Genomic DNA, 20,677 nt, shown 5'->3' on the forward strand with positions numbered 1-20,677 from the left:
TCTGTGTTTTGCTGGCCCTAAAACGCAAGCTCCAAAGGGCAGATGCTCTCATGCTTTTCCAGTGCACGTAAATCCTGCTACTTTTTTACCCATTAATCCCCAGAGTCCAAATGTCTCCTCGGAATTTATAGTTAACGAGGAATTATTAATCTTGTTAAGTTCAAAATCATGAGTCATGCTGTTTCTTCATATTTCTGCAGATCAGAGACTTTGTAGCAGACAGAAGGCCTCTGGAATGTTGACCAGAGAACAAAATCCCTCCAAGCGTACAATAAGTAACATTTAAGTCAGAAAATATGAGTTATGATGACAGATGAATATTTTCTTGGCCCTTCAGGTTGTGCCCTAAAAAAAATCAAAGCAAAATAATTTTTTTTTTACATGCATAAATTAGTAATAACTTTCGATTAATTACTCTATAATTAATGCGCTTCAAAATATGACACGTTGAGCTACAGCAAATGATTACAATAGCTTTGGCTACACACCCCAGTTAACTCCTAGTCACCCGTTCGGTTTCTGCACATTTCTGCTTACCCGGCGCTCCTAGCATACCGGTCTGCACATTCTATACCGTGCATGAATACTTGTAATCCGTAATGCTCGTATGACTAAATGGGCGAGAGGTTCTTGTCTTGTATTACTCTCTATGGCTGCTGTGGAGGGATGTTTACGCCGCTGTCACTTTGAAGCGCGCGCGGCCGCATTGCGCGCGGCGCCTTTAAGGTCTGGAATTGGTAGGCGTGTAGTGTTTTGACCGACTTTGACTTGAGCGGTCGCTTTACACTTCGCTCAGTTACTGGCTGTCCGGCGACTGAATGAACACAGCAGCAGGGGGGCCGACTACAGTACGACCGACGGCGCTGACATTATTGCTCGCTATCAGCACGACCTGTCTGTCCGCGTGCCTCGTTTGGTGGTGACAGCGACGAGGAATTGTTAGCCGAGGAATTATTATTTTTTTCTCATGAAATGAGACGAGTCGGTAAGTAAAACAGAAAAACATTTGATAGCTTGAGCGGACCGATTTGTTTGAACGAACATAATCTGGATATGGATGAAGTGGCATTTTATTATTATTTTTTTTATTAATGGTTTGTTGGCCATTGCGGTTGCAGAAACGAGGGTCTTAAGCAGTTGTAGCAGGCATGCTGAAGTAGATGTAGGCTAAGTTCGGATATCATGAATTATTGTCGCACTGTATTCTACAGTAGCCTAAGTTTGTTGCACCCTCCTGCAGATACTCTACTGTCCGGTTCTATTTTTTTGAAGGGTGTTGCTTATTTTTATTTTTCGTTGCCCTGTGCCATTCAAGGTAGTTTGTGTTTATCCATTTCGATCTCTACATAACCTCGTTTGTATGTAGCCTATGGATACGCAAATCCATATGCAACGATTGATTAGTCGAACAATGTCAATATATTCCGGGCTACAAGCCACCTTCGTAAATGGTCCAAATTGTTTTTGTTTCTCATGTGTCTGTTTTATAACAGTGTCTTGTTTGAAATGGCAAAGAGCTGTAACAAGGTCTCGGGTGTTTTCCTTGTCATGTCATGAAAAATCGCACGATAGAGAGCGGATGCGCTTTCCCATTGGCACAGAATAGAAGCTATCCTGGACCACCTGGACCGCTGAACATTTTTTTTTCTTTCTGTACCTACGTCAGCACTTCGAAATGTCGTTAGTATTAGTTACATGTCGGTAGTGTTAGTCTTCGACGTTCTGAATGAATTCGATCCATGATCTTTGCATTTTCCAACTCTGGGTTTTATTTTTATGCAACGGAGTCTCGTCTTGCGTGTTCATCTGGCTAAGTCTGTTTGGCGTGGATTAAGAAGAAGAGCCTCCCCTATCTCGTGCTGTTGTGATTTTCCCCCCGTTTTTATTTTCCCGAGTGTCGTGTTTATGTGTGTCACCGTGTGAGTGCGCGAGCCGTGGAGGAAGCCCACAGTCGCGTTATTTTGGGAACGTGTCGCTTGCCCTACTGTACGGCAGTATGTGCGTTGCTTGGGCGAATTGACATCTGGCATTGCCGCTGATTTTGGATAGAGGGCGCTGTATGCATTTTACAGTCATGTCACGTCACGAACCGAGCACAACATTAGAAAATGTCAAGTCCTGGCCAAAAAGTTGGAAAGCTTTTCTTGTAAACTGTTTGCAACTTCTGCAGAGTTTTATACGAGTGTCATCCAAGGCCGTTTAAAATGTTTCACCCCCTTTTCTTCTCGGTTTAACGTCTAAGGTTCAACTAGCTAACACGCAGCACCTGCTCCATATTTATTATTCTTGGACCATTATCTTGAGTTCAAAAATTGTTGTCTGAAATGTATATAATTATTTGGAATAATAGTGGCTACACTCCACTTTCAAATCAAAATTTCCAGCAAAAGCCAAGAATAGCCAGCAGCTGTCATCCATGGGGATTTGTGACATAGCCACAAATTCTTTCCAAATTATTTCAAAATTGCTTAATTAAACAAATGGTGCTTTTATAAACTAAAACAGTGCATTAAAACTCCAGTTCTTTTGCAATTTATCGCATGTGCATGATCGTATACTTCTGCTAGGTCGTGGCTGTCCTTGTCCTGATATGTGATTCTTTCTTTTCTTTTTTTATGTTGCAATAATTTCACCTATTCCCAGGCTACTAGATTGCAGAAGTCATTAAAGCACCATCTAATCAAACTCCACATCTGTCAGCATCATCCTGTCCCATCTGCAAAGCCCTGCACTGTTAAGTGCTTATGAACCTCACGCTGTGTTTTACACTCATTGGTGTTTTAGACACAATTTGCAAGACTCTATATAAATCACCCCAGGGTCACTGATTGGTATGTTTCTGTCTGTGAATGGTTAAATATTTAACAGTCATGTGAGTCTGCCCAATACAGTGCCAATAACAAGCAGGTTTTTTTTTTTTTTTAAAGAAAGTAAAAAAAAAAAAAAAAAAGGAAAAAGCCTGATTATGGGCGAAGAGATTTGAACGGATTATGGTGTAGAAATCACATTTTAATCAGAATAATCCTTTTTAAATAAGTGATTTGAGGATTTAGAAAAAAATGCCATTTCAGTATTTTGTGCCGGTTTGCATGTGACCTGAAAGGATGGGAGTTTACCTTTTTTTTTTTAACCACATAGCCACATAATGTCAAACGACATAATAACCTCCCCCACAGCCTGGCCTACCTGTAGCAGGGAAAAGGCCAGTGTGAATTCAGCCTCACGCCGGATTATGGTTGACCTTTAAACCAGGCTCTGACCCGGCACTGCGCAGCAGAAGTCGCAGTCAGACAAACAGGCGGTTCTTAGCCCTTGCTGCACCCCCCCCCAACCCTCACCCCAACCACCCGAATCCGAACCACCCCCGCGGAATCGTCAGGGCAAACCGTTGCCGTGGCGAAAGCTGCATCCGTGTTTTTGGCAGCACCTCCGCGTGTCCCGCCCATGGGTGTGCCGGCTCGGTGGTAACACGGGGGGAGGCCGGCGTCCAAGAGCAACAGCCCGGCGGGCCGACGTGTTCTCCTGGCGGACGGACGCCGCGAGCGTGCGGCGGGGGCGGGGGCGGGGGCGGGCGGGGGGGGGCGGAGTGCTGACCCCACAGAATTACACTTCAACTTTAAAAAAAATATTTTTGGTCGGGCAGTGAGAGGGGCAGCCCCCCCCCTTTCCAACTGAGGACCTGCCTTTGCGGAAAAGACAGAAGCTCCCGTGGGTCTTCTCAGCGGGGGGGTGGGGGTGGGCTGCACCTATATGGCCGCGATCTCTAGACGCACGCTAGAATCTCTGCTGTAATTCCATAACTGCCGCTCTCGAGATGCTATTAATAGACGCGGGAAGCTCCGATCGGCAAGTAGGGTCACGCGCGGGGCGGGGAGCGTCCGCAGGCCACGCTGATGCCGTCGTCGTCGTCTCGCGAGATTGTGTCTGTTCTTGTAAGCATGCGGATGTGAGTCAGAGACCGTGCGCACGGTGTGATGACATGCGTTAACGCCATCAGGTTAGAGGAAAATAAATAAATGTGTTGTTGTTTAAGAAGGAGGCCCACGCAGGGGGCCTGACGTGGATGGGGGGGATCGTCGGCCGGTCCTGGGTGGGCCCCGGGGGGGAGGGGGGTGTGGGGGGAGAAGGCCGATGTTCTCTCTCCCCCCCCGGCCCAGATGTTGTGGTTGGCAGGACCGGCGGTTGGGCACTGGGTAAGGTGAGAAGCTGCCGGACTGCTGACCTGGAGCAGCTGTTTCCACAGCCGTGTGCACACGGACAGAAAGACAGGCAGACAGACAGACAGACAGACAGACGGACAGCGCTCACTCACACGTGCACACACATACGTGCACACTCACATGTGAGCACACACACATGCACAGACATATGCATGTGCTCTCACACACGTATACGAACAAGTACTCTTGCACACACACATACATGTACGCACACCTACATGCATACATACTGTACAAGTTCTGACGCACAGACACATGCACACACACCTGCAAAGACTCTTACACACACCTACACACACACAGATCCACGTACACACACACACACACACATAACGTGCAAGGAGTCACACACACTCACACTCACACACACACATACTACCACATAAACACAGTACAGGCTCACACACAGCCTCTCCCTGCCACAAACGCTACGCTGCGCACACATGCGTGTTATTTTTGCACACGTGTTATTGTCAGCATATTTTCACCACGGAAAAGCGATTATGGCTGTGTGCAAGGCTTGGCAAATCCTCGCAAGATGCAATAAGGGAACATAATCTCCAGTTTGCCAGCTTTGTAGTCTGGGAATTTTTTTTTTTTTTAGATAAAACTGTGTACGCTGCTACGACACACTCCATTTTCGCAGCAATGCCACACCCCTGCATTAAACACTGATCACACACACACACACACCCCTGAGTTTCTGAGCTGCGGCACACGCCCGTCCCTCTCCCTCTCTATCTCTCTCTCTCTCTCTCTTTTGTTGTGTTCATTCTGCCTTCGGTCGCCCTGCAAACTGCTGCGCGCTGCGTTACCATATCTGCACAACTGCCGCTGCTGGCACAGACACGCAGGTCTGGAAGATTATCACGCATGCACATACAATCAGCTCTCTCTCTCCTCCTCTCTCTCCTCCCTCTCTCTTCTCTCTCTCTCTCTTTCCTCCTCTCTCCTCACTCCTCTCCTCTCTTCTTTCTTCTCCTCCTCTCCACTCTGTTCTCTGTCTCTTTTCCTCTCTCTTCTCTCTTCACTCCCTCTCTCTCTCTCTTCCTCCCTCTCTCTTCTCTCTCTTCTCTCTCTCTCTCTCTCTTTCACTCCCTCTCTCTTTTTCTCTCTCTCTGTCTTTGTTTTTCTCTCTTTCTGTCAGCCTTTTTCTCTTTCTCTTTCTGTCTCTTGCTTTCTCTCGCCCTCTCTTTCTCTGTCTCTGTTTCCCTCCCTCTTGCTCGCTCTCTCTATCTTTCTCTGTCCCCCCCTCTGTCTCTCTCTCTCTCTCTCTCTCTATCTTCCCTCTCTCTCTTTCTTCCCCCCTCTCTCTCTCTCTCTCTCTGTTATTCCAGTCATAGCTCACAGCTGCCCTTTATTACCAGTAGAGGGGAAAGTAAAAAAATAAAATAAAAAATAAAATCTTAAACTGAAAATGAAAGTGTTTTTATTAGCGCGGGCTATTGTGCAGAAACCCCCTAATGTTCGCTACGGCCTCGCTGGTTTAACGGGCACCTCCTTCGTTTTCGACGGGCTCGTCCGAGCCTCGCGTGCCCGCGGGCCGTTAGCGTGTAGCCGTTAGCCCTGGCGCGTGCGCCGGTCCCCGCCCTTTTTTTTTTCGTTAGGCGCCGTTCATTAAAAAAACACTGATCTGGAATCAGTTCCCACCTGTCCCGTACGCTAACCTCATCTGCTTTGAGCTAAACGGGTAAACTGATCCGAGATCAGCGCTTTATGAATGCTGGGCCCAGGAGGAGGAGGAGGAGGGTGAGGTGTGGGGTTGTGAGGATGAGCGGTGTGGACGGGTACGTCGCTGGGCACAGAGGTGCCAACGCAGAGCGCAGGTGTGCTTTTCAACCACAGCCTCTGTCCTAGCTTACCTGACCCTCACCTCCCCTCTCTCTCTCTCTCTCGCCCTGCTCTCTGTCTCTGTCTCTATTCCTTGCTGTCTCACACTCTCTCTATCTCTCCATCTCCCTTGAACTCTCTCTCCCCCTCTTGCTCTCTCTTTCCCTTGATCTCTTGCTCTCATGCCCCCCCGCCCACACACCCCCACCCCCCATAGAAGTTGCCGCAGGAGGCTGCAGTGGGCATGTTGGATCGGCCTATCAGAGCCGTTTACTCAGGACTGGGAGCGAGCGGGTGCGTGGGTGGGCGGAGCTTAACCGGGGGACACTGCTGAGTGGATGTGTGCTGATTATGTGGGCGGGGCATGCGGCGGGTTCCGTAGCGTGTGCACACCGGCGTGGTCTGGCTCCTCCCGGGCGTGTGTGTGTGATGCATGTTCTACCAGAAGCACTGGCACGCGTGGCTGTTTGTATCGACCCAGTCAGAGCGGCTTTCAAAACCAGGGAACCCCCCCCCCCTTCCCACTTTCACCTGGAGACATTTACACACTTTTTGCTCCTTGGCCTTGACCCTGGCTCTGTGGAGGTCATCGCGGGGTCACGGGGATGGAGCCAGGCTTCTGATTGGGCAGTCGTGGACTCAATGGTACAATCAGAATTACCGTGTTGGTTGTGTAAGCTGGCAGTGTAGTCTCAGTCTTCATCTACAGAAGCACTTCTGAACATTGCTGGATGTCCAGATCCCCCCCCCCCCCCCAGTGGCCAGTAACCCCTTTCCCTTCCCCTCCACAGCACTGAGAGTAAAGGAAACAATGGAAAGGGTTCAAGTAGAGTGCACACACACGGAGGTAGTGCTTAGCAGATTTGGAGACCCAGCGTGTATGCGTGTGTGTCTTAAGACCTTGTGCGTGTTTCTGTGTGAATGAGTGTGTGTGTGTGTGTGTGTGTGTAAGACCTTGTGCACATGTTTGTGTGTGTGTGTGTGTGTGTTTGTGAAACCTTGTGTGTGAGACCTTGAGTGTGTATGTGTGTGCATGTGTGTAAGACCTTGTACGTGTGAGCATGTGTTTGTGTGTGTGTGTGTTTGTGAAACCTTGTGTGCGAGACCTTGATTGTGTGTGTGTGCATGTGTGTGTGTGAGTATGTGTGTGCTTGAGCAGGCAAATCTTAGCCATAGACTCACATCACTCGTGTGGGTATAGAAAATGGAATCTGCTCTCTCTTTACCATTAGCCATCTCTTTCTATCCCTCTCTCCATCCTTTACCCTCTTTCTCTCTGTTTCTCTGGCTTACCCTTCTACCCTGCCCACTTAATCCCTCTCGCACGCACTCTCTCCAGTCCTCTCATTAATGTCTCCCTCCCTCTCTCTCCCTCCCTCTCTCCCTCTCTCTCCCTCTCTCTCCCTCCCTCTCTCCCTCTCTCTCCCCCCGTCTCTCGGAGCCCTGAGGGGAGGGTGGCTGTGCTCTAAAGCAGAGAGGGGGATGATGGGAGCTCCAGTCGTCCGGGGCTGGTACAGAGCATGCTCCCTGTGTTAAACACATCTCCCTGATCAAAGAGCCCCACCAGCGCGGGCCCCAGTGCTGGTTTTGGGATATCCTGCAGTGCCGCTGATGGGACGGTCCCAGGGCTGGGAGCTTTTTGAAGATCTCCCCGTGGGCAGCCTTTCCCAGGGGCATGGTCCTGCAGTACGTCCACCGCAAAGGGCAGTGGGGGTCACCCTGTGATCTGACCCCCCCACGCCCGCCCGCATGCCCCCTCCACCTGCAATGCTACTTAGCTGACCATATGCGTGTCCGGACCGGAGATCCTGAGAGGTCAAGCCCCTAGACGAGCGACCCCCCCCCCCCCCCACCCCAAAAAGCTCTTTCTCGCTCATCTTGTTCCTCATGAGTCCTGAACGGGGTCACACGGGCAGCGACCGGCGCTTCCGGAAGCTTCCGCTCCATTGAGGCCTGTCGCCGGCCATGTGATCGGTGTGCATCTGGCTCGGCAGGGCTCTGGCCCTGTCGCCCACGGTAACCGGTCTGTCCTGTAGAGCACCTGAGTCTGACAGAACGCCCAAACCCCCCCCCCACCTCGGATCGCAGACGGCTGATCCCAGATCAGTGCTGGTCCCGCCCACCGGTGCAGCCGAGCCGGTGTTAGCAGCCAGCACCACATCCACTGGCTCTTCCTCTCAGAACCTGCCTGTTTCTCTCGCTCAGCGCGAGTCCTGTGCAGACCACCTCTCTCTCTTCTCTCTCTCCTCTTATATGCCCCTCTTTCTCTCTCTCCTCCTTATCTCTCTCCTCTCTCTCTTATCCTGCCCTGCTTTTCTCTCTCTCCCTCCCTTTATCTTAGGCTCTCTCTCTCTCTCTCTCTCTCTCTATCTGTCCCTGCTTTTCTCTCTCGCTCCCTTTATCTTCCGCTCTCTCTCTCTCTCTCTCTCTCTCTGTTTTTCTCTTCCTTATACGACCCTCGGTGGTCCGCGTGTCTCACGCACCTGTCGCGTATCAAACGCGACGCCCCCGTTCACCCCAGAGATGGGTCTACCCCACCCCACCCCCAACTGAGCACCCCTGACCCACACGCGCACGCAACACCCAACACCCTACACAGTGTCAAACGCGACGCCCCCGTTCGCCCCAGACTGCTGGCAGAACACGATCTGTCGTGACCCCGAAAGGTGCTTATGTAGTTGGGTGTGAGATGGGTCTACAGCCCCCCCACCCCCTGAACACCCTCAACACACGCGCGTGCAACACTCAGCACCCTACACAGCCTCAAATTGTTTTCTGTCATTTCCCTGTGGCGTACCCGTGCGATCCCACAATTCGTTTTTGGTACAAAGGCCCGGAAAAACCAGCGTGGAATGTGTTCTGGCAACCCTCCTCACGCTGTCAGGGGGCTGATGGGAAATATCCTTTCATGGGCTGGCTTATGTCACTTCCTCCACGCAGGGCTTTGCCCTGTCCACACCCCCACAGCCCCCACCCCACACCCCACCTTCATTTCCTCCATCAGCTCACCATTGAGCAGGAAACCACCTCGCCACCCAACACAATTATGTAATCTCCCGTAAATTTAAAAAGTCAGAACCTCCCTTCCCCCCCCCACCCCACCCCAACCCCAACCCCACCCCCCCTCAGGCGTGTTGCACGGTAATAACCGGTGTGGATATTGTTTTAGCAGTCGCGGGTTCTTTCGTCCGCCCCGAGCACAATGCGCTATTGTTCAGCGTTCCGGGGCCGCTCAGCCGCGCGACGGTTTCCGCGTGGAAATACCGCCGTTCTGTTCCCCGCCCGGCTGGCCCGTGTCACCAGGTTCCCTGCTGCTGGTATGGCGGGTTGGCGGGTTGGCGGGTTGGTGGTGGGTGGGGGGGGGCTCTGGATCGTGGGCGCGGATGGCACTCGGGCGATGTAGGGGGCGAAGATGACCGGGATGTTCCCCCCCCCGGGATGAGGAACAGTGCTTCTCTTTAATCAGCCAGCAGGCTCAGGGTCAAACTGAGTCTCTTTGTACATACCCCCCCCCCCCCCCCTCCCCATACTGCACTCATAACAGCATATACAAGCCTCTGTAATTGGGGGTGTTGTAAAAGCAGAGAAACAGGTGTAGGGTAATTCACCTATCAGATCCAGCGACATAAAAGTCTCCTGTAAGTGATGGGTTTCAGTGGTAATGGCACGGTGTGTAATGTAATGGTACGATCTATAAATACCCCCCCCCCGATGTGTGTGTGTGTGGGGGGGGATCTGTGGCCTTGCTGCTCCTTTAGAGTGACTGATTTAGGTGGAGTTTCATGGGGGTGGGGGTTGACGGGGTTGACGGGGGGGGGCGGTTGAGAAATTCGCGATTTGTTTTGCGTTCCTGACAGCTCTCCTGTCCCTCCGCCCTCTCGCTGAATGAGGGGCTTGTTTCGAACCCGGGCTCCCTGCTGCCACGGACAATTAGTCCCCGTCAAAACAGGGGGTGCGCTGCGGAGGGGAGGGGGGGGGGGCGTGCGGGGCGTCCCGCCCACCTGGCTAAGGTTACTGCAGGACCCTGTGCTGGGCTGGGGCCCGTCCTGCACGCGTGTCACACTCTCCGGGACAAAGCGTCCCTTTCACCGCTCAGCGGCGGGCGGGGGGGGGCGCTGGGGGGGCGCACATCTGGAAACTATTTCACATTTCAGCCCCTGGTCCCCCCCCCCCTTCCATCCGTCGTTTGTAACCAGGCAACCAGACCCACTGTTCTGCCCAAGAGCTCCACCTGGACTCCACCCAGTCCTCCCTCAACAACCCTATAGTGTGCTTCCTCCCTGCACCACCCATAGTGCACCTCCACAGTGTACCTCCATCCTGAACCACCGTACTACACCTCCACACTGCACTTTCATAGTGTACCTCCATAGTGCACTCGCATTCTGCACCTCCATGGTGTACTTCCACCCTGAACCTCCATAGTGTACTTCCATACTGCACACTGTACCCTCATCCCTGCCTGTGCTGACTCTTAAAAAATGGTGAAACCATTATATTAAAGTTTAATAAATTATCAAGATATTGCATCGCTTTACAATGTATGGCCAGATTTGCTAATTATTGCCACTTTCAGATATTTTTAAAATACATATATATATATATATATATTTACTGTATACTGCTATATATTCCATTTCCTTGAGGGGAGAAGTAGGATGATTACCATGTCTTTTATTACCAGTTATTTTATTGTGGAGAGCATTGCATTGCAGGCCCGTGCATGAAGTTTGCTAGACAAATAAAGACGGATTGATTAGGTCCCACATGAGAGGAACCCCGATCCCTCTGTGAAAAAAATCATGGAACCCTGCTCAGTAAAGACTACACGGTCCACATCAAAAATGACAGTCCACACGGAAAAACCTGTATCCACAACAGGGAGCTATGAGTTTCTCGAGCAGATCCGTCTTTGGCCTCGAACCGCGGGCTCTCAACAACGACGTGCTGAATCTCTGAAAACAATAGCAGCAGCAATCAGTGTACGCGTTCTGGGGCCTTTTGAATTGCCGGGTCAGTTCCCTAACCATTAACAGTACAGAGTGTTGCCCCTTTGCTGTTGCCGTGTCACACGCAACCAGCAGTTTCGCTAATGGAGGCTGTTGTTTTTGGCTCTCCGGAGCCGCGGCCGTTGGAAGTGGGCGGCGGGTTTTGCGCTTGATTCCCTGGCGAACGCTCTCTGCAGGGTCAGGAGTGTCACCAGATACGGGCCGCCGCTGTTTGGCTCTGAGCAGTGGGGGTAACTCTGTGCTAGAGTGGTTCGGCTCTGATTGATGGGGGTAACTCTGTGCTAGAGCGGTTTGGCTCTGATTGATGGGGGTAACTCTGTGCTAGAGTGGTTTGGCTCTGATTGATGGGGGTAACTCTGTGCTAGAGTGGTTTGGCTCTGACTGACTGGGGTAACTCTGTACTAAACTAGTTTGGCTCTGAGCAATGGGGGTAACTCTGTGCTAGAGTGGTTTGGCTCAGACTGACTGGGGTAACTCTGTGCTAGAGTGGTTTGTCTCAGACTGACTGAGGTAACTCTGTGCTAGAGTGGTTTGGCTCAGACTGACTGGGGTAACTCTGTGCTAGAGTGGTTTGTCTCAGACTGACTGAAGTAACTCTGTGCTAGAGTGGTTTTGCTCAGCCTGAGTGGGGTAACTCTGTGCTAGAGTGGTTTGGCTCTGATTGATGGGGGTAGCTCTGTGCTAGAGTGGTTTGGCTCTGACTGACTGGGGTAACTCTGTGCTAGAGTGGTTTGCTCAGACTGACTGGGGTAACTCTGTGCTAGAGCGGTTTGGCTCAGACTGACTGGGGTAACTCTGTGCTAGAGCGGTTTGGCTCAGACTGACTGGGGTAACTCTGTGCTAGAGTGGTTTGGCTCAGACTGACTGGGGTAACTCTGTGCTAGAGTGGTTTTGCTCAGACTGACTGGGTTAACTCTGTGCTAGAGTGGTTTGGCTCAGACTGACTGGGGTAACTCTGTGCTAGAGTGGTTTGGCTCAGACTGACTGGGGTAATCTGTGCTAGAGTGGTTTGGCTCAGACTGACTGGGGTAACTGTGCTAGAGTGGTTTGGCTCAGACTGACTGGGGTAACTCTGTGCTAGAGCGGTTTGGCTCAGACTGACTGGGGTAACTCTTCTAGAGCGGTTTGGCTCAGACTGACTGGGGTAACTGTGCTAGAGCGGCTTGATGAGCGATTGACGTTACCCCTGGTTCTGAAGCCAAACTTGGCCCGAACGTAGGCCGGGTCCGCTCTGCTGAGAGGGTGCCTCTGATTGGACGCGGCGCTGGAGTGAAAGACAGGATCAGCTCTGAGGGGCTCTGATGCTCTGTGGGGCTCTGCGCTGCGTTTTTAGCTTTCTCAGCCATTTGGTGTTTTTCAGAAGTGTCTGGAAAACAGCTCAACGTGTTCAGTAGCTGGAGTCGGCTGCCAGGATTGGCTGCGTCCGAAACAGCGCTGCGCAACAGGCGCTATCCATCACCCGGGCCAGTGCCGCGGCTCAGCGAGGCGCGTTTGTGTCCTGCGAGTGTGACATCGGGGTGGCGTGTTTGTGTCCCCTCGGTGCAGTGTGTTTGTGTCCCCTTGGTGCAGCGTGTCTGTGTCCCCTTGGTGCGGCGTGTTTGTGTCCCCTCGGTGCAGCGTGTTTGTGTCCCCTCGGTGCAGCGTGTTTGTGTCCCCTCGGTGCAGCGTGTTTGTGTCCCCTCGGTGCAGCGTGTTTGTGTCCCCTCGGTGCAGCGTGTTTGTGTCCCCTCGGTGCAGCGTGTTTTCTGTCCCCTCGGTGCAGCGTGTCTGTGTCCCCTCGGTGCAGCGTGTCTGTGTCCCCTCGGTGCAGCGTGTCTGTGTCCCCTCGGTGCAGCGTGTTTGTGTCCGCTCGATGCAGCGGAAGCTTTAAATGGGAAAACTGGCCTCGGACAGCTGGAAAGCCGGAATGTTTTTCCGTGACGTTCCGGACTTTTGTTCGGAATGCCGCGTGATCCTGTGCTTCGGGGGGTGGGGGGGGGTAGGGAAGCATTTCTATAAAAGGACGTTTTCTGGCTTACAAAAAAAATGAGTTATGCGCTTTTCTTCGAGTCCTGCGTGTATTAAGACAGATTTTTAGATTTTCAGCGAAGAGCCATCTATCACACGGAGGGGGCTAATGGAGCGCTTGGCTCGGGCCGGAGATGGAACGATAGCCAATGAACTGGAGAACACAAAAAAAAACCCGCTCCTGTCGAACAGTAGTGCGCCAACACCGCCCCCCTCCCCATCCTGCAGGCCAGATCCAAACCCCCCCCTCCATAAAAAAACGGGGGCTCGTTTAAATTATGTATCCAGCTGCAGAGAAACAGGTGGGCTTGGGTTTTGATTCCAGGGGAGTTTTTTTTTTCCTGGTAAGTGTCACACAGAAGTTAAGCCTCTTCTTTTAATCGTGAAGATACGAGTGGATATGAATCAGGTCTGAGCGAGAGAGCGAGAGGTAGAGTGAGACAGATAGAGGGAGAGAGAGATAGACAGAGAGAGATAGAGTGAGGGAGAGGGAAAGATAGAGTGAGAGTGATAGAGTGTGACGGAGGGAAAGTAAGATGGGAGGGAGAGAGAGAGACAGAGAGCGATAAAGTGAGAGATAGAGAGAGAGGTAGATTGAGAGTGATAGAGTGTGAGGGAGGGAAAGTAAGATAGAGGGAGAGGGAGCGAGAGAGAAAGAGGGACTTAACAAAGTGAAATATAATGCATCTTCCCAGCAGCTAGATGTCTGACAAAGTTTGTACACACTGGAAAAAGATCCTCAACCCCCCCCCCAACCCCCCACCCTCCTTCATGGAGGTGCGTTACACACCTCATTTCAGTCACGAATTTCTGGGTCTCCTCCGCACCTCTCCATGCTGTGCGATCTCTCCGGCTGTGTCCAGGCCGGTCCATGCTGCCTCCTGCTGTAATGAGTTACTTAAACCCTGACCAGGACAGGACAGGCCAGGGAGGGAGGGGGGGGGGGTTTGGCGCGTGGAGGGGGTGTCTATGCGGGCTGCCGCGTTTCGCTACGCCTGTCCGTTGTGCCAGGTTGGGCTGGGGCCTGCACGAAACGCACGGGACGGACCCCCAATCTGCGCTGGGGCCCTGGGCTCCGCGTTACCCCTGCTAATGTGCAGCAGATGGGGGTGCACCCCCCCTCAGGGGTTCCTTCTCTGTTACCCCTTTCAGATTAAGGCACGGGCCAGCCGAAACTGAGACCGCGCGACGGGCCACTTCTGAACGGGGCGAGGGGGCGGGGGGGCGGGGGGGCGGGGGACTCTGCTGCTCTGAAAACCCACTGAGCACTGGGGGATGATGGGAGGACCTGCTTTGCGTTCGCTACCGTGGTAACCGGTTCCTCTGCCTGCCCCTTGGACTCCCATCCACCTGTTCTGGGTGAGGGTTATGGTTAGAGTCCAGGATGTAGCTCTGAGTCAGGGTTCAGTTCCTGCAGGTCTACCGTCCAGTAGGTTTTCATTTCAGCCCTGACCCCTGATTGTACTAGTTAGCAGCTTAATGAGCTCTCTAGCTGTTCAGTGAGGTGTGCTTTGTCAGGGTTGGAGGGAAAACCTACAGGACAGATCTACAGGAACAGGGCTCAGGCAGCCCTGCTGTAAGTGCTGCCATGGCACTTTAAAGGGGGGGGGGGGGGCCTTTGCATTGCTGAGTTAGCGGAGGGGGGTGGGGGCGGTTTTAAGAGTTCTGAGGGGCTCTGTGGTCTGTCCTTATGTCTTTAGCAGCCCCGCTCCCTAGTGATTACCCCCCCCCCCCCCCCCCCTTCCTTTCGGGGTCGGGGTCTCCTGTCGCTGCCCCGTGCAGAGCCTGTGTTTGTTTGTTGGATTGTGGGAAAATTCCTGCTCGGTCCGTGAGAGCCCCCCGGCCCTCTGGACTCAGTTTCCCAGGGGGCTCGGCGGCGAAGGGGCCCGCGCACAGAGGTCCCGGCTCTCCCAGCCGTGTCTGACGACCAGACCCGCGGCCGATCCTTCGGCGAGCTCGTTTCCCCCCCCCCCCGCCCCCAAAAACCACCCCACCACCACCCCCTCCCCCACCGCCATCTCACGCCACCCGCCCGCCATCCCCCCCCGCCAACCGCCCGCCAACCGCCAGGACAGGAGTCATTACCAAGACAGAGCAGAAACACTGCAAAAGCTCAACCTTTCGCTACGATAAAAAAAAAAACATTTCAAAAAAAATATTACGTTCCTTATCGATAAATCAGCACTGAAGGAGAGAGAGGCAGGCTGGAGGCGTAGCAGGGAGTCGGAGAAAGTCTTGAGCACCACACGTTTATTTTGGCCCCCGCGTTCCGGAGTGGATATCGAACCTGTCGCAGGCTGCAGAAAGACTCTGCTCTGTCCGTGATTCGGTTTCTGCTCTGTCCGTGATTCGGTTTCTGCCTGCTTGCGCTTTGGCCGAAGCGTATGGCCCTCCGGGTCTGGATCAGGGGTGCGCTTCTTTCCAACGTTAACCTCGTCTTCCATGGTCTCTGGAACAGGTCGTTTTTAAAAATATGGGGGGTTTTTTTTTTTTTTGTTGTGCTGGACGTATCCCCAGCGAACCGCTCTCTCAGTTCTGAGATGTGAAGTGTTTCAGGAGCGTCCTCCCGACAGGTTTACCGTTTAGAATGACATCATCTCGTACACTTTTGCTTTCGCGTGGAGAGCTACCTGGGGATTCAGGGGGATTCCATTGCCAGCGCGTTGCCTCATTGCGCAAGGGATTATGGGGGGCTGGGTATGTCCTCTTGACAGCTTGTCTGTTTTTGATGCTATCTTTTTTTTGAGTCTGGCTTGCCTAACGGTGGATCAGATAAAGAGCGCTGTAATCCTCTGCTGTAGATAAAGAACAAGCCTTTAATGAGCCTCAGAGTCTGCCTTTCTTTGTCCTCCAGCAGAAATATTGGGTTTCTCCGTATAATTACGCAGCTGCAGCAGTTTCCCGGGGTAATTATCAATTAGCACAGCTCTGTGATGGAGAATTCTGCCAGTGTGCGCTGAGCCAGCCCCACCGATCCGGCCTTATTTACTTACACAGCTGTGGGTCTGCAGCGACACTTTTCCTTACTGTCAAACCTCTGAACCCCCCCTCCCCCCCCCCCCCCCCCCCCCCCAGTGAGGCGACGGTCTTCAGAGACTCCCTCCCTTCTTGCTTCGGGGCTGAAGTTGTTTTCTGCGTAATGGTCGAAATTGCCGAAGAAGATTTGTGAGCAAACAGGAAACGCTGGTACGTGATGATCGTCCTGTCGACGGGCCGCGCGCTGCTCCGTGCGAAATGCGTCTGAGATGCCCCGTTCCTCCCCGTTCCTCCCCGTTCCTCTCTTGGAGTGCTCGGATTCTTCTTTTCTTTTATTTCTCCCACCCCAGCAGTAAGCGTTTCATTTAGATGCACTCTACAAAAAGAACGCGCTTCTGCAACATGGCGTTTTAACAGCATTGTCTGTGACGGCTGTCCAGCCTAATGCACTCTTGTGTGTTTTTTTTTTTTAAACTCCTGTAGTTTCACTGCTACTGTTCGTGAAGGCATTGATTGGCTGGCTCTGGTTTGTTAAAGAAATAATGACAAAATGATGGACACTGAAGCCTTTGGGAGTGACTCTGGGTGGTCCTGCTGGCTTTAGGACCGCCCCCCCCCCCCCCCCCCCCCCCGGCCAGTCAGTCAAAATGATGATGGGTTAGTGTCACCCCCGACCCCCCCACCCCCCCCGTTATTACACACGTTTTCACCCTCTTGTAAAAAGTGATGGAAACAGTGGTCCTGGGGCGCACGCTTTGCTGTTATCCCACAAAGGTCCTGATCCACTTCTGCCGTTCTCTACTCATGCAGAACTCCACATGGACCGTCTAATTCTTATCGTTTGCTTATCTTCGCTTTTAAAGGTCGGCCATTTGTTTTACATTAATCCCAGACAGTCTGTCTCACAATTCACAACTTCTGCCAGTGAGTTGTTTTTTTTCTTTTTGTGTGTGCGAGTGCGTGTGTGTGTGTGTGTGTGTGTGTTTGTGTGTCTGCCTTGCTGCGGACACGCTTGACTTAGCGCCTTTCCAGCTATCAGAAATCCGCCATCCTTCGGCCTAATCTGATCCCAGCATGCACTGCGCGCGTCGTTCCCCGCTCGCTGTGTAAACAAGCCACTGTGGTGTTCGGGATCGCGCCTCGCACCCCTCTTTCGCCGAACGACATCGCCCGCTCGGCGACCTCTGACCTCTGATGCCGGCTGTGTTCATTCGGATCCTCATCGTTCTCCTCGACCCAGAAACCTTCAATCAGAGAGGGGGGAGAGGAGGGGGGGAGAGAGAGAGACAGAGAGAGATACACAGAGAGCAATGTTGTTTGTATTTCATGTCGTTTGTATTCCTATCCTATTCCTGTTTCTGTGTGTACGCTTTGGCAATATGTACAAATGTATTTCATGCCAATAAAGCATTTTGAATTTGAATTTGAATTTGACAGAGAGAGAGAGATAGGGAGGGGCAGTGAAAGAGAGAGATAGAGAGAGAGAGAGATACAGGGAGAGAGAGACAGAGAGAGAGAGAGAGACAGAGAGAGAGAGGGTGGCAGAGAGAGAGAGAGAGAGAGAGACTCAGAGAGAGATAGCGAGGGACAGAGGGAGAGAGAGAGTGAGGGACAGAGAGAGAGATAGCGAGGGATAGAAGGAGAGAGAGAGAGAGAGAGAGACTCAGAGAGAGAGGGACAGAGAGAGACAGAGAGAGAGAGAGAGGGTGGCAGAGAGAGAGAGACTCAGAAAGAGATAGCGAGGGAGAGAGAGCATGAGGGACAGAGAGAGAGATAGCGAGAGACAGAGGGAGAGAGAGAGAGAGAGACTCAGAGAGAGAAAGAGAGAGAGGGTGGCAGAGAGAGAGAGAGAGAGATAGCGAGGGACAGGGAGAGAGAGAGAGGGACAGAGAGAGAGATAGGGAGGGATAGAAGGAGAGAGAGAGAGAGAGACCTGCACTTTGGCTTCGCACCAGTCATTCGCTCTGAGGGTCAGGCAAGCGCAGGTCCAGAAATCAGCAGGTTTATTTTTTTGTTTGCATATTTTATTTTATTTTTTTCGTGGGGAGTAATTGCAGTGCAGATGGGCCATCAGGGTCCAGGATGTCTGAAGATAAACAAACACAGTGGCGGAGGGGGGCGGGGGTGGAATACGGACCCAAACCCGCCTGTCAGTGTCCTAGCAACCGCAAATTAATACGTTGGTTTTGGAAAAGAAGAAGAAAAAGAAGAAGAAGAAGAAAGAAAAAAATCACTTCTCATTGAAATAGCCGTGCCATTTACAGTCGACAACGGACGACAAACAATCGAATATCGCTCAGTTTTTCTTTGGTAGATTGAAAAAAAAGGGGGCAGCATTTACAAGATGACAAGCGATTGAATATCGCTTAATTTCTTTCTTTGTCAGATGACTTTGTGCCGCAGAGAGACGGTTTGTGCGGCTGTAATATCAGCGGTGTATCTGGGGTTGGATGCGTTTGTGGAGGGGGCCTGTGGCTGTTCTGAGAGGCTGGGATTGTAGCGGTGTATCTGGGGTTGGATGCGTTTGTGGAGGGGGCCTGTGTCTCTGTGAGGAGCGGTGGAGGCGGGGTCAGAGGCGGGGTCAGCGTAGGGCAGGCAGCATGTGACCGAGCGTGGATGAGGCTCATTACGGGCTGCTGAAAGGCATGTCCTGTTGCTAAGCGTGTGTTCAGAGAGATAGCCGAGCAGAGAGACCTGCCAAAGAGGGACTGTTGGCAGGACAGAGGAGGAGAGAGGAGAAGAGAGACTGAGGGGCTGCTCTTTCTGTCCTGTTCCCCTGTTCTCTCTCTCTCTCTATATCTCTCTCTTTTTCATGAGAGAGAGGGACAGGCTGACCATCGACCTTTGATTCCCCTTATTAGAACAATTGCTGGAGACAAACAATTTCTTATTACTCAGTATTTCACATTGATAGCAAAAATAAGTAGAAACACGATAAAATCAGACAAGCAAAACCCACCCCCCCCCCCCAAAAAAAAAGAAGGAATCATAAATGAACTATATACATTTATAAATTGTGAACTTGACGGTGCGGTGAATATAACAAAAAAATTATAATGCACTTTGAGATCATGTGACCAAATGACATCACTTCAGCCGTGAACCAACACCGGAACTGTGCTCAAAATTAGATTTTACATTACGCAGATACTCTGTGGCTATCATATAGCGCGTGTCTCTGTGTGCATGAAATTATCAATGTTCCCTTTGCGTCCCTCCCACAGTGCTGATAACTGGAAGCGATGGTGTTCATTATAAACAGAAAGCGTTTGTGTTTTTGTGTCAGCTTTGCGCGTAAATCCAGCGCTCCGTGCGCGGCGTGTCATGTCGCTATCTCGGACGTGGCACCGTCGTGAGTTTCTGGATCCGGGTTTGTTTTTTTTTTTTTTTTTTTTTTTTTTTGGACGGAGGACACCGCCGTCACCAGCCAGCGCTGAGCACGAAAGAGCAAATTAACGCGGCGCGTTCAGTGCTAGGAAACAAACACTTTACCTCATACTGAAACAAGCAAACGACGCTAGCGGAGGTTAGCCAGGCTATACTGAGCTTTCCTGAGCTCCATATTGAACTGAACTCTCTTCCTCATTCCCCTCCTCTGCAACCCTCTGAACAGGCCTCTTCATTTAAGATGTCAGTCTTTTTTTTTTCTTCTTACTTTTTTATTTTTCGTTCCTGGTTTTTCATGGCAGTTATATGTATTAATCCAGTACATACTTAAACCTCATTAAGGTATTGCTCTCAGCTGGATAAACATCGGGGGGGCAGAGGTATGATTTATAAACCGTCTTCCGCGTATCCATGACGCTGTTTGGAGTTTCTGAACTTTTCTTTGGCTCACCCGCCTGTCCGGAGGCTACGCATGTACCTGGCCGATCGTGAAATACTGCGCTTTGCTGTTTTAATGTGTGTGTGTGTGTGTGTGTGTGTGTGTGTGTGTGTGTGTGTGTGTGTGTGTGTGTGTGTGTGCGTGTGTGTGTGTCAGTGTGTTTGTGTATGTGTGTGTGTGTTTGTTTGTGTGCGTGTGTGTGTGTGTATATATATGTATGTTTGTGTGCATGTGTGTGTGTTTGTGCATTTGTCTGCGTGTATGTGTGCTTGTGTTTGTGTGTGTATGTGTGTTTGTGTTTGTGTGTGTATGTGTGCATGTGTGTATGTTTGTGCATTTGTCTGCATGTGTACTTGTGTTTGTGTGTGTGTGTCGCTGTGTGTGTGTGTGTGTGTGTGTGTGTAAGTATGTGTGTGTCTGTACAACTGTGTCCGTGTCCCTTTAAGACTTGCCTGCGTCTTTCCCTTGGAACGCTGTTCCTCTGGTGTGGAGCCCTGATTCGCTGCCAGGTTGCCCCGGCAACAGGCGGCGGTACATAAACTGGGAGATGTTTGGGGAGCTACGGGCCGCGGAGCAGGAAATCTCACGCATTCTTTATCTCCGACCCTTTGGACTCCGTTCAGGCGGCAAGCAGAAAGAAAAAAAAAGTCAGCTTTGTGATTATTATTTTTTATTTTATCCTCCATCCTCCCCCACCTCTCCCTCCCCCCTCCCCCCCTCACCCCTCAACCCCTCAACCCCTCCCCCAAACTGAAAGTGCTTCTCAAGCCATCAAGATATGACTACGGCATGGAAGGGAAGGGCACCTA

General features: G+C 51.6%; 1 protein-coding gene across 1 annotated transcript in view; it reads left to right on the forward strand.

Moving 5' to 3' along the window:
* Positions 1–754: 754 nt before the first annotated feature.
* Positions 755–20,677, forward strand: part of daam2 (dishevelled associated activator of morphogenesis 2) — a 129,375-nt gene continuing 109,452 nt past the window's right edge. The window contains 1 exon segment of the mRNA XM_064302596.1: positions 755–985. The gene's annotated coding sequence lies outside the window, so the exon portion shown is untranslated.

This window comes from Anguilla rostrata, chromosome 1 (genome assembly GCF_018555375.3).
Source record: "Anguilla rostrata isolate EN2019 chromosome 1, ASM1855537v3, whole genome shotgun sequence".
Lineage (NCBI taxonomy): Eukaryota > Metazoa > Chordata > Actinopteri > Anguilliformes > Anguillidae > Anguilla > Anguilla rostrata.